Source organism: Chaetodon auriga, chromosome 18, assembly GCF_051107435.1.
Source record: "Chaetodon auriga isolate fChaAug3 chromosome 18, fChaAug3.hap1, whole genome shotgun sequence".
NCBI lineage: Eukaryota > Metazoa > Chordata > Actinopteri > Chaetodontiformes > Chaetodontidae > Chaetodon > Chaetodon auriga.
The window spans coordinates 10035370-10050795 of NC_135091.1; the positions used below are offsets into that span (position 1 = coordinate 10035370).

Below are 15426 nucleotides of genomic sequence, written 5' to 3' on the forward strand. Positions count from 1 at the left end.
TAAAAAAAATCTGTAGAAAATTATATAGAAAATTAATGGGCAGCTATTTTATAAGGGATCATTTAATAATTTTAAGCACAAATGCAAACCGTTTTCTGGTTCCAAATTCTCAGTTTTTTAAAAATAATTCAATTTTTACAATCTTGTGACAATTTATAAACATTGCCTATTTATATAAGACAATGATTCGGATATGAATCTATAATGAAAATAATCCTTGCACCCGTTACAATTGTCTGTTTTCCTTGTATTATATACAAGCAGAAGTGTATAATTAACATCAAAGCAAGCGAAGATGAACACAACGTAAACTTTCGCTGTATTAGTTTGCAATGTAGTCAACGTGATATCATAAAATCATTGCACTTGCAATTGTGTAATAATATGATTATTATGTACAGTAGGTTTCGGAATAATCAGTCCTTCCCTAAAATCGATTGGACCAATGGACTTGACGGGTTGAGGTAACTCGCCAGTGCTGCGAGCGCGCACGTTACCCGCGAGCCTCCCAGGAGCGCAGCAGCAGTTGCATGGACCGCTTTCTCGCGCCCCAACAATAGAGTGGTAAGTACCATTATCACAGATCATAACGGGGACACTTTCTTAGGAATAAACGTCATGTTACATTGCTGCTTTGGAAATAACATCTTTGTCGCATATGGGAGAAACTAACGGATGTCTTTTTGTTACCAAACCTGTTGTTTTACTTCACAGGAGCACGTTTAACGGCAATTCCACCAATATCTACCCCGAAATCCCCTTTGGAAAAAGGCGCCTGGATTCTTCCCTGCCGCCGCCTCTTCCAGCAGGAGTACATTTGATAACAGAGACAGTACAATCATGGATCCGACCCGGGGATTTAAATTCTTGGACACGGTGGCATGCTCTGCTGCTCATTAAGGATGGCAAGAAAATAAGAGGGATTTTAATAAACATATCAGGTAATATTTTTAACATTATGCGCTGAAGTCTTTTTTAAAAGTTGAACTTTAAAATGAGACTTTTGTAACGTCACGTCAACGTTATTACATCTCAACACAGCAGCAACAAACTGCCTCAAAACCGAGTCACCATGTTGAACCGTTAACATTTTAGCCTTAAACTGGAGCTGCTTGACGAATAACGGGGCTTGGTAATTTAACACTGCCTGACCGTCACTGACTACCACATTAACCCAGTACGCAGGTGAAAAATGTGGCAGTGTTGACAACGTTAGGACTCCAAAGTGGTCAAAATCCTTAAAAGTACAATTAGTGTGTTTATATATGGAAAAAAATAAACGACAAATTTGTAACGGGACTGCTTGAAAGGTGCAAAATGACATAACTCCACATCTGCATGAGCTCGCATATTACATACTCAGTCCTGAGAATATCATGTTGGTGAGAAACCGGAGAGAAAACATTTGCAGTGCCCCGCAAATGATCTATCATTATAGAAACATGCCACAAATCCTTTTTTGAAAAACGTTTTTTTTTTTTTCTTTTTCTTTTTTTTTTTTTTTTCGTCATTGGGTTGGAGAGTTTCAGGTTGGTACAGTATGATTAGGCGGACCGCTGGCGTCGGCGCGACGTGATTTAATTTTCCCACTAAGAATGCATCGACTTGACTCAGAGAGGATAGGGGCTGGGGTCTATTCCAGCCAGCTTGGTTTGCAGTCATGGGGGATGGTAGCCTCCAGCCCAGTGAAAATCATGCTTTGTGAAATTCGAAACCTTCTTTGTACTGCTTCAAGTGCAGTCAGAAAAGTGGGCATGAGGAACAGTGTCGTTTTGTGAGTGTTGTGATCAGTTTTTTGTATCTGGTGACAGCTTGGAGATTCGTTGCATTGCATGACACCAGCTCATGCGGTGCTGTGCGGTATGTGGTTTACATTAAACTGACCAGATTTCCTGCAGCCTGTCTATTTAAACCCAACATAGGGTAGTCTTGGGATGCTGCAGGAAACGTGTTTGTCTACAGTGAAGCAAGCGGCATATTTCGTGGGTATCCCCTCTGAATACAGTAGTAAAATAACAGCAGCCTGAAGTGGAAAGATCCATGTTTGGTGATGAATGAAACATCAGCTGCAGAGCCATTGATAAAAGTCCATGTATGCTGCTGTGCCTGCAGCTTTTGACAGTGGATTAGTGGAACCAGTTTGTGCCTCTGATGTATTAAAATTACATTCAAATGTAATGGTAATACACGAGAGACATGAACCGGGGATAAATGCTGTGTAAGTGTAGTAGTGACAGCATTTGATGTATATGAGCTGAAGGATTTTACTTATTTGTTTACTTTATAATGAGGGTAAAGAACTACTTTTCTCACCTCAGATCAGATCTTTATTGTCGCACAAGAGGGAATTCTTTACGTCTCGATATCATATCAATATAAATAAACAAAATGGGCTAATTCTTAAAACTGAAATTAGCCAGATAGATCTTTACACTCACACTGTCTGGACCATGATACAGTGAAACGCATCGAGAGGATATTCCTTAAAGACATTAGATTTTTAGATTAGATTAGAAATGAAGAATATTTTGATACATGCAATCTGTACTGTGTAGGCTGTCCAGCAAGATTATGAAGAAAATAAAGCTTACTGTATGTGAAAGAAGCTGGCTCCTCCAACAAAATATTCTGAGGGCCCTTGCAGCTGTTATATTTATCAGTCTGCAACAGTGGCATCCAGACTATCACATGACTGACATGGATGGAAGCTATAGGCTGAGTTTCATAACAGCTCAGACATAAAACTTTTTCCCTAATGGCTGAATTTAGAGATGCCCTCAAGACACAGTCCAGTGTCTCTCCCTAAAATGACGCTAACAGAATCAGTGAAATCCACCCTCACTCTCCACTGACTGGATGTACCTGTTGTGCCTGCTGTGGTCCTAAATCGGTGCTATTGTTTTGTTTGAGGCAAGTTCTTTCCCAAGTGGGTTACCTCCTGGCCTTTTGATATTAAATGTAGTATTTCGGAGCTTGCAGGAAAACAGTAAACACAGTTGAAAAGTAGGATCGTCGAAGGGTCTATCCATATAACCCGTTCTTTGATACACAAGTCTATAAAATAGTGCTTGGTGTACCGACAAATGGGCTCACCTACAGGTGTGTTCCCAGAATAGAACAGAACATATTGCCGTGGTTTTATTTGATACTGTTTGTGAACTCTTTGCTGCGAGGGATGACATTCCTGCACAGCTTGCAGTTCTCATGTTTTTCTCCGTGTTTCAGAGACCCTCATGATAGAAGAGCTTTGGCATGCCTCCTGCGGGGGCTTTTGGACCTCTCTTATTTGTTGACATTGCTCTGATTCTCTGCCAGTCTCTGGCTCTCTCGTGCTCGCAAGAAGAATATCTCTCTTTCTGTAGCTCTCTTTTGTCTTTCTCCACAGAGGTGGAGAGGGGTGATGGTAGGACTCACAGAATAACACGGTTCATAATGAAAGAGAGAGAGAGAGAGAGAGGAGGACATGAGGGTGAAATGAATGATGGCTGCCTGGCATCAGGAGGAGTGAGGAAGAAGGTGGGCCAGGGATTTTGGGAAAGAGACAACATTTGTATGTGTGTGCAACGTGCAACGCCCCTTTACGTGCCACGGACAGACCTCCTATCTCCCAGCTGTTAGGATGCTCCAGCAGCTCCGGCACACAGCAGCTATTGTTCTTCCTCTTGGCCAGGCCCACCCCTCTATAATACTGCTTCTGTCCCCGGTCTGAACTGGCCTAACAGAGGGACACCAGGGCTCAGTTTGCCTGTCTGACTGGTGCTCCTTGTGTCTCACTGCCACTGCCTCCACCACCTCCGTCCCTTCTTTGTACATATATCTGTCCATCCTTGGCTGTGACTTTTTGCTCTCTCTCTGACAGAGTTTACAACCACTGTTTTCTGTATTTCTTTCCCCTTTTCTTTTTTTGACCCGCTTTTTCAATTCAGGATACTGCTCTCTTTCTTCTTGCATGTTCCATAACTCCTCTATACCTTTCCAGGGACAGGAGTTTAGATAGAACAATGACTTCAAAGAGCCTCAAACACTTTTTTTCTGTGATGATCGCAGAGCACCACGCCTTGAAAATCAATATTTGCCAACTGTATGTCCATATTGTACAAAAAAGTGTTGAATTATCTCTTCTACTTTTGCGTCTCCCCACTTCTTGTAGTGACTAATCACCTTTTATCCACCTAATAATTTCCCTCATCTGTCTTACAATTGCCTTTCTGCCTCTTTCAGCCTCTCTGTTTCATTCTCTCACTGTCACCCAGGGAAAGAGAGGGCGTTGACAGGGTTCCTCAGGATATTTCTGAAATAGTACCTGTCTGACCGTGTCTCTGCCAATGCCAGCAGGCAAAAACACAAAAGCCCCATCTGAGCATAAAGCCACCCCTACTCAACTGTAGGAACTGAGCCTCATCTTTGCATCTCTTATATCGTTTTTTTTTCTGTCCTCTCTCTCTGTCTCAATTTGAAAATACCAGCAGAGGTTGTTTTCAGTCGTCCTCTTCTCTGTCACTTACTTCATATTTTGTCTCCATGTCTGCACAGGAGGTCCTTATTGTGATGCAACACCTCTGCTGTCCACTAGTTAGACCACAGCTTTCTGTCACTCACCACATCACTTTAGGCTCTGATGAGTTTAAGAAAGGATTTGTCTTGCCTTTATAATGTTCAGCTTGGCAGTATTTTAGTCGTGGCAGACGCCGCTTGGCCAGCAGAAAGGGTATGGTCATGTTTTCCAGCTTTAAAAATAAGTGTATTTGTTTAGACTGACATCTTTTGTGTCCTTACAGTCTAAATATGATTTAGAGTCGATAACACACTGCCAAAACAGCAAACAGGAGAAAAAGGTTGAACCATGCAATGTTGGCTTAAAGTATCGTTAACAGACTCCTCTCTCCTCCTCGACTTAAGGCTGTTTTCTGCTAACTGAATTAAAAAGAAACCTCTTGACTCTGACTCTTCAGTCAGTAATAGCCAAGTATTTGGGAAATGGAGCACCATGGTGTCCTGTGACTGACCTAGATTATTCTCTCTGCTGAAAGCCAAAATGAGCTTCACAATGGGATAAGCTATGGACTGCTGAGGCCACTCCCCTGGTGTCAAGTGTACATTTGGAAGGTAAACGTAGGCTGATACCTTTCTCAGCACAATGTAGCCTTGGTCTGCCCCAGGAGTGAATCGGAGATGGGGTTCTCCTCGGTAGCTGTTTGCTCAAGCACTGACAGTGGGCGTGTATCCCCTGTATTTGTGTGTGTACATGTCTATGAGGAGGGTATTCTTGGTGATTATATTAGCAAAGCAACAACAATGTAATGTACCTGCCATTTTAGGTCACTGTTTTGTTCTGTCCTTTGCATAATCAAGCTCTAAAGGCTGCCAGTTGACTTTATTATCTCCGCAGCTGCACCCAGAGCATGCATATATTTGACTAGATTTGATTATGCAAAGTTTAATAAAACTCCTCCATGCAACGCAACGTACAGTATATTCACTCCCTCTCCCTGAATATTTTTGTGCTCTTTTCCTCTCCCTTGATTTCTGTCTTGCTCGTTCAGTCTTTTCTGTCACTGATGGCTTCTTATTGAGCTGGAACGGCCAATGCCCTGCTCATCATGATGATGTGTGATGATTGATGGAGGCTAGAGAAATGGGAGGCGAGGCACATTTATCCCGTCTACAGCTTGAATCCCTCGTGTCAAGACTCAGATGTCCATATTCAATTACAGACACTCTGCATTTTCATTAGAATTTTCATAAGCACTCATTTTTTCCTCTCAATTCCTCTCCCTGCACTGGGAAGGGGTAGAAGGAGTATCAAGGAAGAGGTAGAGGGGCAAAGACATACATATATAGATTTCTTTTTCATATCTAGCTCACTCCTTTCCTATCTGTCATGTTTGTTTACCATGAACTCTCTGAAAAGCTGAATATGTGGTAAAAAATTATCATTACAAGAGGAAAAGGGCAAGTCCGCAGCCCATAAAGGGATGCTAAAGGGAACAAAAGAAAGTGCTGAGAAAAGAGAAGGAGAGCAAAAGGGAAGTAGCCTCTTAGCGTCCTGGTGTGTTTGTGCACAGTTTCACAGCAGGAGTGCCTGTGCACACAGTCAACTGCTACCTTCAATTAGGAGCCAATATTTGGCCGTTCATTTACAGCTCACAGCAAGGAACCAGCTCTGCTTTGGATTTGCATGAGGCTTGAGCACAAGGCTCGTCTGATATGTGCTGGATAAAAGCCCAGCAGAGGCCGTGAGTGTACGCTTCCCCTCCATTTCAAATTGAAAGATCGGAAGTGGAGGAAAGCTCGTCTTCCTTTTTGTCTTTGATGGTTAGCAGGAAATGCTGGATTCACTTAGGTCCTCACCAAGAAAACCCACTCTTAAACAGTCATACTCAGCTATCACTTTATCTGTGTTATCGGTTCTTGTTATATAGTGATGCTTGGCCAGTCCCCTGGACAAATCATTGCTGCAGAGCAGAGGTCAAATAGAGGTTATGAAATTCTTAATGGTGAAAGAAGCATCGGCTAAAGATAGACAGTCAGCAGAGGGAGGCTGTGGTTCAGTGGGAGGCTGTCGTCCTCCCTCTGCATTCAGTGTTCTGCCAGAGGAAATACAAAACTGGTAGTAGCGGTTTGTGCTGATCTTCTTCTAGGCCTATCTAAACTATGCTCAAATTAAATAAAGTTAACAATAAATAACAACTATATCATTTAGTACTATGATGATGAAATGAAGGCAATTTCTCAGATCAAGCTATGGGAAATAATCTGAGGAGCAGCAGTCCCTTACATAACTGCCTTTCATTTATAGACACATGCCCACAGCTTGAGTGTGTCAAGACTACTGTTATATAAGAATGGGAAAGCACTTGGTGTCTAAATCCTAAATTTGCACTCATGCGTTGATACTGAGTCTACGGATAACGCTCATCTTTCTTAACTCTCACAGTGTCCATCGGCATTGTCTCTTTGTCTTTGATGTGGAGCAATGGTGCATCAGTGTGTGTCTGCGCTCATGTGTGCATGCGTGAGATCACGTGTGTGTCCCTCTGCATCTTTTCCAGCATTAGTGCTGTTGACTGGGTAGCGAGCCAGCAAGCTGTAACTGTGAGCCATCATCCTCTTGACATAGCCAATCGCCACTGTACTGTTTTTATGAACCATGACACTGCCAGCTATCAGCTGGCCCAGCACAGCGATAGCTCGGGCTGCAGAACTCTGAAATGCAAAAAGGACTAACGCCACTCAGAGCTCAGCGCTGTGGGAGAGAGCATGTAATGCTGAAAATGATTTGAGTAGGTACTTGTAGCTGAAACCTGCAATATTTTTGCCGTGTCAGTATTGTGTTCCATTTGTGTGGTAGATTGTGGTGGAGCACTAAAATTCACTACTCCACCGCTCAGAGATTTTGATTCGGTTTGTCTGATTGCGCCTGGCTGGTTGACAGTTTCATTCCTGTCTAACTGTATCGCTGCAGTACCTGATGGCATTTTCATTGCACACCAGCAACAATGAGTTGAAACGAATGCGGCACAATAAGGTCTGACATCTTCTGGTTTAGTTTTAAATAAATGTATAATTTAAGGCTGAATTTAGGATCTAGGTGTTGCTACATTGACATGCAGTGGTAGGTGTGGAGAGGGTACCACCATGGCTGACATACACCTCAAAAGGCACTTGAGGACCTTAGGAGCTCTAATCGCTCTGCTTGCTCTGCATGATTTCTTCTGTATAGCACCAGTTCTTGATCCTTGGTAAATCCAGCAGAATGCTCGATCAGCCATGCTTACTTTCACTTGTTATTTGTACAGTCCTTCCATCATACGGAGAATGGTGCACTTTACTGTCTGCACGCAGGGTGCACCTCAGATGGCTCGATGACAGGTGTGCAGGCTGGTGCATCTGTTTGATAAATAACAGACATCTCTTGGGGGAGAATGTGAAATAGAATCTGAAACAAGGAGGAAAAAATTTACTAAATCTGGCCCTGAATGCGTTTGTGCTTCAGATGTGCTTTGTCCACCCTGAAGGTTGGTTAACACAGAAAGACTTAATGTGTGATATTGTTGTTACTGCAAACAGAATTCATAGCCCATCCTCTTGACTTATTGATATGACATATGTATTCACTATTTAAATTCAATAACACAACCTAGAAATCATCATTTATTAATGATCAGTTATTTAGAGGCAGTCACAGACGTGTGTGTACACACAAACATCCATACACACATATCACGATGAGCCGTGAAAGTAGTCCAGCATGAATCCTGTGAACAGCAGCAGATGGACCGCGGTAATAACGAGGCTGCCGTTTGGCAGGTAATGTTATTCAAGGCTTGTTTAGGTCCTTCAGCAAGCCGAGATGCCAGTGGGGGATGACGGGGCAAGGCTGTCTCTGATCTTTAAATGAACTGAATGTTTTCAATTGATCCCAACACTTTCCCGATGTGAACTGCACACTGTGACTTAAGATATACAAAGCAAGACGTTAGGCAGGTTAGGCACTAAACTGCTTGCAAATGTGTGTTTTGGGTGTGTGTGTGTGTGTGTGTATGCGTGTCTTAATCAGCCCTAGCTGGCTAAATGCCAGATCAGTGTTTGGAGTTAAATGGTTCGGCGTGAGCTGCCTGGAGGAAAACCACCTCCTCCAGCTAAATAGCGAAGCAGCAGCCCACATGGGTCCAGCCTGCGGTGTAGGATAAGGTCAAAGGTCGTTTCACTGTTGTGTGTGGTTATATAAATGATAGTGACGCTTTGAGGCAAGAGCCTGGCTTGTGTAGCAAAGCCTCAGGAAGACAGATAGGTGCTGACAGACAGGCCTGGCCTCGCCGCTGGGACTTCTGCCTCTGCTGCTGCAGAGCTTCTTCTTTTTCTATCTGTTTCACTCTCCATTATTCTTTCCTAGCTGCTTGTATATTTATTCTGTCTCTGTCTTTTTTACTCTTTCTCACTCCCACCCCTCTCCCACTATCTGTTTCTTACCTGTCTATCATATTCCTCTCCTTCCTACGTCCTACTTTACATAAGCCAGAGCTGCACAGTTAGTGCTGACTGCTTCCAATGAGGCTAATGATGACTGCCAGTTCTGCGGCCAACATAATGTCTTGGTTGGGCATCAGCAGTGTCTGGGGCTTGACCATTTTCCTCATGCGGATCTAGGCTGAGTTCAAACAAAGGTAACGTTACAGTGGAATCGAGGAAGCAGAAGGAGTGGGGCAGTTGTTCACCAGGCCAGATGTTGCCTGGAGCTTCAAATGAAATTTTCCAAATGCTGCATGGATCAAGAAAAGACAGAGAAAATATTGGCTAGTTCATTTCTTTGCCTTTCACTTAATCCAGGTTGTTTAATAGCCACATTGTAGGACACGCTAAAGCAGTGGTTCTCAAACTGGGATGCGGACATAGAGCTGCTGCAGAGTGGAGCAGGGCGTGGATGACCAGGGGAAAAATAGGGACTGAAACAAAGTTGAATGAATATGATTTGTGTAGGGAAAATACCTGTAAACACACAGGAGTCTGCTGATGCTATCATGCTGACCTTTATTCCACCAAAATTCAAATGGGATCCTTTTTTTTTTATTTGTTGCTTCCCTCATCATTGTTAATGGTTGATAGGGATATATTACACATTGCCGTTGATTTACAGTCAGTGTAACTGGCCTCATCGCCATCAGAAGTTACACACTTACTTGTGGAGGTGTTACTTTCTTGGATGTATTCTGCTTTTGTTAATGGCCTCAGCTTCAGGTTTATAATGATGCTGCTATTTTTACAAAGTGTTGCTTGGATGTCCAAGGGAAATTGAGGCTGTTGGGGTCTCCTGATACCCAAATAGTTCAGCTATATACCACATAACTGCAGCGTTCCCATTTCAGCTCCATAAGCACTTACTGAGGAGGTAACATGGTTTTTCAACCATTGGTGTCAAAAACACCAGTTTAAAGGAGTTTTATTGAAGAGTATTTAGAGATTTGAGTTCGGAAGTTCTCAGGTGGAGGCAAACTACTTAGTATCTATATCTAATCAGTATCTTGAGCTACTTCAGTACTTGTGTGATGAAAAAACAATTGTTCAATGAGCTCTTGTGTGGGGAACAAGAGGAGGTGGACTATGAGCAAGCTGAGTAGGCGTTTATTTAATTGCAACAGGACTGAGAGAAGTTCTGGTTGCAGAGCGCTGCAACAGGGACTGTGACTGACAAGGGCATGATGACTCAGACACACACACACACACACACACACACACACACACACACACACACACACACACACACACTCGGGGCTGCAGTGATGAGGTGGACGTCAGGCAAGCCAAAGTGTGACTATGACTCTGACGCTCTTTTCACACACACACACACACACACACACACACACACACACACACCAGCCTCACTTAATACTGAAGGGAAAGCTGCGGGCTTGAAATATGCCCAGTGATAAGGGGGAAAAATAGAGGCAAACAAGGCGAGAGAATGGGGAGCGAGAGGCTTTGTAGTACCTGCAGGAAGAATTGGATTTGCTTCCCTTTCAAGATGTGTCGATTGGAGAACAGCAGAGAGCCTTACAATGCCTGGTGACAGCCAAACGCAAGAGGGAGAAAAGGGAGTGAGAGGTGCTTTTGTCTCCATCCTCTCTGTCCCATTGTCACCCGTATCACCTTCACCAGAGACACGACACTGCATTGGGCTTGATCTAATGATCAAATCTGTATAGACTGTGTGTGTGTTAGCTGTGTGGACGGAGGATTGTGTCTCCTGTCTTGATTTTGATCCTCTGGACTCACATATACAGTACTTTCAGTCTAAATATAGCAAATTGAATCATGCAGCCACCTTAAGTCCGCCTCAATCTAAAAACGTCATCTCAGTCCTTGGAAAAACTGGCTGGCAGGCACTGTGAATCAGTGTCTTTATCATTGCTCAATATAACGGCGAATAAGTGGATAGTGGTGGCCTTAATTGAGTCTATCTTCTATAGTGCTGTTAATACAAGACTATTAGACCACATTTTGTCTTCTTTGGCCCCCTTCACCGCATAGAAATTCATTTTTCCTCCCACCCTGGTGCTCTCTCTATTTGTATGCAAAAAATGTTCACCCACCCTTTTGCCTAGCAGTGGCATTTTTAAGCATAGCTGTCAGGAGTGCGAGTGGGTGCGTGGGGTGAAGGGCGGTGTGGGTGTGCTGAAATGTCATGAGACTCAGGTCACATGATGCCTGCAGCTGACCTTTTGACCCCTAATGAGCAAGCTGTTTCTATGGATGGAAAAAGGCCCTGAGGACGGTGACCAACTGCTGCCAGTGTGCCTGCCGCTGTGGCAGCACCACCTCAGTGTGCGTGCATGCATATACAGTGTGATATCCGGTGTTTGGCAAAAAGACAGTGAGGTCTGTAGTTCATATCTGTCAATATTGGGATTTCCATTACTGCTGCCCACGTACCCTTACATTTGGACAAGGCTACACACAGCAAATCCTAAAATCACCATTTGACATTTAAAATTTTTAAATATCAGAGCGACAGTGATAAGGTTAACTAGTTCCTACATTAAGTGGCTATTGGTTAACCACAAATATTGTGGTATTGGTGTATATGGCAGTTAATAACAAGAAATTGAATAGAAATGCTAATTATGTGTTTGAGGTCATTTACAATTACAATTAGTCATTTGGCAGAAGCTTTTATCCAGTGACATACATATGAATTCACACACCGATGGTTGAGCATCGGGGGCAATTTCTTGGGGTTCAGTATCTTGCCCAAGGATACTTTGGCATGTGGACTGCCAAGACCAGGGATCGAACCACCGACCTCCTGATTGACCTCCCCCATTTAGGAACAGTCTTCGTGTCATAGTTTGCTCACCAAAGAGCTTAAAGTTTCATTTTCACCTGTAAAATGTCTCTAAGTACATTTCATAGTCACAATACCACCAAACTTAAGGCATTCTTCCAAAATGATTGTTTACATTATGTGCTCATTAAAAAACGACTGATATTGGCTGGTATATTGCCATTGGAGTTTTTAAAACCTCCATGATCACAATTGGCATAAAAAATCCTGTATCAACTGCTACAAAATGCTGCTGGAATGCAAAATGCTTGCTTGTGTGTGCATTAGACTTAAATTACTGCGTTTGGTTGCATTAGAAAAGGTTAACTGAGTGTACTTGAATCATTTAAGACTTGATCAAACCAGAACTTGCTGTCATCCTGGTGGTCAGACCTGCTGTTCTGTACCCATTGGCACTGCCTTAGGTCTCCTCACAGCAAGGGCACCTTCACTAACCATCACCAGCCTGGCCTGCCAGCATTTTTGTTCCCAGAATCATCTCTTATGCACTAACACAGACTGTGACATTGCACACAAGCCCAGGAGACAGCCTATGAGAGGTTTGCACAGCTGCCCAGGGCACTGTCTGATCGGTCCAATTTATCCCACAAATTCTCCCTGCCTCCCCTCTTGTCTCTCTTCCTCACTTATCCACCTCTCAGCTGCTGCCAAGTTCCACTCAGTTCACTGAATGGTTGTGAATGGGTTGTTTAATCTGTTGTTGGGGTTGGGCTCTGTCAGCATTGTTTTACAGAGGCGTTGGTGGTGCAGCCGCCGTGCCTAGATTTTGATATAAACCTAGATTTTGGTTTGATAGTTTCATTGCGTAAAAATATAGAAAGTTTGGCTTCAAAATAAGATTTTAGCTGCAGGGAAAAATCCCTGGTCTTGCAAAAAAGCAAAGCTGCGCTGTTTTTAAAGCGTTCAGTTGGTAGGTTTTCATCCTTGCTTGATAAAATGAGAGAATTTTTACATTTTTACAGACTGGATCGTTTCATTGACTTTTTTTTTCGAGGCACTGATTGTTGTGCCACTAAAGAAACAGAAAAGTGTCCAGGATATTGCTATCACCTTTTCTGTTTGTTTGTTTGTTTGTTGCCTGTGTTTACACATTACACATTTGCTTCGATGTAAGAGGCAGTGGTGCACGAGAGACTGAAATACAATTTACCTCCGAGCTATATCACCAGTCTTTAAAAACGCTCTTCCTTTCATTCTCCGGCCATGACATATTCTTAGATGTATATCAAAAGAAACTGAAGAACAATTCAACCACTGTGCTGAATTTGCGTCTTCTCTCACCGGAGATAAATTGACAGAGGGGTGATGAAATGACGAAAAATGAAAAGGTGAGTGCTTAAAGGGCACTTCAGATGTGGAAAAGCAGGGTGCCATGTCTTGTAATTCATGTCTCTTTACACTCAACGTATGATCGCTTTTGACATGTCCCCCTCTGGGATATTTACAGCAGTCAGATGGATGTGAATCAGTACATCACGGTACCTTGTACAGTACTGAATCATAATACCCACTGTGTTGCAGTATATTGAAAAATTGCAGTATCAATGAGGTATTAGCTTCTTATCCATAGAAAGCCCCTCTCATTTGTTAACCCGACTCTCTGTGCACGTGGATATACCCACAGAGTCACCTGTGATGTTAGCTGGAGAGAGTGAGTCCGCCTTCTGGGACAAAGCACACTTGTGTATTCTTGAGGAACAACACTTGTCCAGTTTCTTTTGACTACCAGATGAGGGGACACGATGAACAGATTGGCAGGTGTGTTATTTAAGTATTTTGCCCTCCTAGCAGGCTTGTTTGCTGGTTTGAGTAGCATTCCTAAAGCTTGTGAGTTTGCATTGTGTGCTTGCTTTTTGGGGATTTTTCCTTTCTGATAGCGCTGTCTGTCGTCCGTGCTGACAGGGATTGCTGCAGTGGTTAGTTTGTGTGTATGTCCTTCACGTCTGTATGAACAGCATGGGAGTTGGTATAATGAAATTTCCCTCGCAGGCCAAACAAGCGCAGCTGCACAGTGCGTGCATGCAGACATTTATTATTGAGCAGCAGGCTTTCATTATTCATACCAGTGGGTTTCCGTGCATTCAGCAGATAAACTTCTTTGAGTCTGTTTGTTCATCAGACACTCTACTCATTGATGTTGGCACACAGACGTCTATGAATATTTAGTTGTGCATGTCTACCGTGGGATCTAGCATGTTTGCTAAATGAATGTCCAAAGCAATCTAAACTCTTGGTAACAGAATACAATGTGGGCTGTGTCCAGCTCCTCACTCAGTATAAGGTTCATCATTGATCATGCTGTGAATGTGAAGTAGTGCACAGACCTCCACTGTTAACTCACAGAGATTTCTTTTCATGCACACAGAAAATATTTGATGAATGGATAGCTTAGACCCCAAAGAGCCATAGAAAGGGAAAAAAAAAAAAAAAAAAAAAAGACAACAACAGTGTTTTTTATGGCTGGACAAAGACAAACATTTCTATAGATGTTTAATTTCATGCACAAAGAGTATTGCAGTTGCAATATTAGTAGTGATACATATGGGCACAGTTTATGCTACACTGTTAATTTGAGTGAAATAGTGAGTTTATATATATATATATATATATATATATATATATATATATATATATATATATATGTATAGAGAGAGAGAGAGAGAAGCAGCCAGGGATTGTGATTTTGCAACATCAGTATTGCAGTTGGTACGGCTTTTGTGTCATTGTTGTCTGCAGGAACTCCTGAAACTTGTTTATAGCTGCCAGGAAACATTATAACAGCCCAGAAAGCCAGCCAGCCAGTGGATCTGTGCCATCTGACTACCTGATTACCATCTGAGTGCCAGCGTGCCAGGATGCTCCCTTTGATCACTGCTGGCTGTGTCAGGAGGACAGGCAGGGCGTAGTGCTAAATGACTGCCTTGCTTCGCACCCCTGCATGATTGGGGCGTCTTACTGTCTAACATGTACGTACATAAAAATAGCCATAGACAGACTTGAGGGCCAAAACTACAGACCTCAGGTGGGGGGAAAAACAAAACAGGAAGTCTTCCCCGGGAAAAAAAAAAAGCTTACGGCACTTCACAGAGTAGCCTTTGTTTATGCACAAGTTAGACAGAGTGTCAGAAAGAATATCATGAGAAATACAGTGCAGTCAGGAATTCAGTTATTGAGGCGAGGAAATAAGTTTATTATGTACCCGTATCCCTTGCCACAAGCACTGTGTAAAGTTTGCCACTACGGGCAAACCTAGTTAGCATAGTTGTCTGAGCCCGACCTGACAGCGGTACTGCTGCAGGTGCATTTTCAGCCCCAGAAAGAAGTGTGTGTGTGTGTGTACGCGTGTTCGCATGGATGTGCACGTTTGTGTGTTTATAGCACCTCACTGGTGAGGGCCTGCAAGGTGTCATCTCGCTGCTCAAGGGGTGTCGGCTGGTACAGAATTTTAATTGGCAGGAAGGCGCACTGGCACATGCCATGTTATGATCTGCCAACGTGATCAGCTGTGATGGGTGAGGAGGGGGTTACGGGGATGTTGTAGTCTCAAACGGAGGGGTTGATGTGTGTACACATGTGCACGTGCG

General features: G+C 43.1%; 1 protein-coding gene across 4 annotated transcripts in view; it reads left to right on the top strand.

The window, feature by feature from the left end:
• Window positions 1–488: 488 nt before the first annotated feature.
• The window catches only part of wasf1 (WASP family member 1), a 53211-nt gene continuing 38273 nt past the window's right edge, over window positions 489–15426 (top strand). The window contains exons 1-2 of one of the 4 annotated variants that reach the window (XM_076755736.1): window positions 489–564; window positions 715–941. The gene's annotated coding sequence lies outside the window, so the exon portion shown is untranslated. Of the gene's footprint in view, window positions 565–714; window positions 942–15426 lie in introns of those variants that run through there. The other 3 variants (XM_076755739.1, XM_076755740.1, XM_076755737.1) reach the window with 3 other exon arrangements.